The sequence below is a fragment of the Pundamilia nyererei genome, unplaced genomic scaffold, assembly GCF_000239375.1.
Source record: "Pundamilia nyererei isolate P.nyererei 1_Seehausen unplaced genomic scaffold, PunNye1.0 scaffold00010, whole genome shotgun sequence".
Lineage (NCBI taxonomy): Eukaryota > Metazoa > Chordata > Actinopteri > Cichliformes > Cichlidae > Pundamilia > Pundamilia nyererei.
The window spans coordinates 285216-286154 of NW_005187411.1; positions in this window are offsets into that span (position 1 = coordinate 285216).

Genomic DNA, 939 nt, shown 5'->3' on the forward strand with positions numbered 1-939 from the left:
TTGTCAGACACACACTGTGGGAGACGTACATATTGTGGTCTTCCTGTCAGGTAATCAACAATCCAGGACACCAGAGAAGCATCCACCTGCATCGCTGCTAACTTATCACCCAGGAGGGTCGGCCTGATGGTGTTGAAAGCACTGGAAAAGTCAAAAAACATGACCCTCACAGTGCTCGCCGGCTGGTCCGGCTGGTCCGGCGGTATCTGCAGGACAGTGGAATTTCCCACAAAACTTTTTCAGTTCCGTACACCTGCTGGCATTTGGTTGTTGAATGACTCAGACTTTGGTGATTGTCATACATCTTGTTTGCCTGTGATGAACTTACTTGCTCTTTCTCGTGTGTAGAAGTCAGTGAATAAGAGGTGTGGGGAGTGTGGTGAGCAACTGTGAATAGCAGGTGAGCAAAAATGGACAGCAGTCTCTGGAAGAAGAATCACTGGCACCTGGGATCAGGATTGATCACTACTGTGGAATTGTGGTTTTTGGTGACTGTTGTTATTGCTTTTTATCATCATAAATAAATTTACATAATTTAATGACACGGCAGGGCTGAAATAAACTATTAACATGGGATAACACAGCTGTGTTACATTCAGGTGTTAATGTGTGCCAGGGAAATCTGGAATCACATATTCAATTTATATGTAATTCAAGTTCTTTTTTTTTTCTTCTTGGCACTGCAACTGCAAGAGATCATGAAGTAGTATCATGTTGGAGTTTGGACCATGTGAGGTGCTGTAGACCAAGTGGCAAAGAAGGTGATAAATAGACAGCATCAGCATAGTCAAGTTTTTTTTAACTGTCCTTTATTTCTGGCATCTCCATTATGGCATTTAAAAAACAAACCTATCTAACTAGTGAAATAAGTACACTATACGAGGCAAATTATGTAAAGATTAGTAATACAATCCAAAAAGATTTGATTAAATGGGCTCC